Source organism: Alligator sinensis, unplaced genomic scaffold (genome assembly GCF_000455745.1).
Source record: "Alligator sinensis unplaced genomic scaffold, ASM45574v1 scaffold24_1, whole genome shotgun sequence".
Lineage (NCBI taxonomy): Eukaryota > Metazoa > Chordata > Crocodylia > Alligatoridae > Alligator > Alligator sinensis.
In genome coordinates this window covers 788,089-788,343 of record NW_005842609.1, presented here as the reverse complement: position 1 = coordinate 788,343, position 255 = coordinate 788,089, and positions in this window count along the sequence as shown.

Here is a 255-nt window from a genome sequence, read left to right as displayed (position 1 = left end):
TGGGGGGGGGTGCAGGGGGGGTCTTGGGCAGGCTGGTGGCGCTCAGCCATCAGGACAGGGTGCCATGTGTGCACAAAGAAGAAGACATACATTTAAGGCCAGACCCAGACACTGTCACTGGCGGCAGCAGCAGCGAAATCTGTTCCCTCGCACAGGGCAGAGATGCGGCACCAGATGCAAAAGCCAGAAACGTGGCTCTGCTCCTGTCAGAAAAGTGCTGGGGCAGAAAAGCCGTGGGGAGAAGGGGTTGTGTTG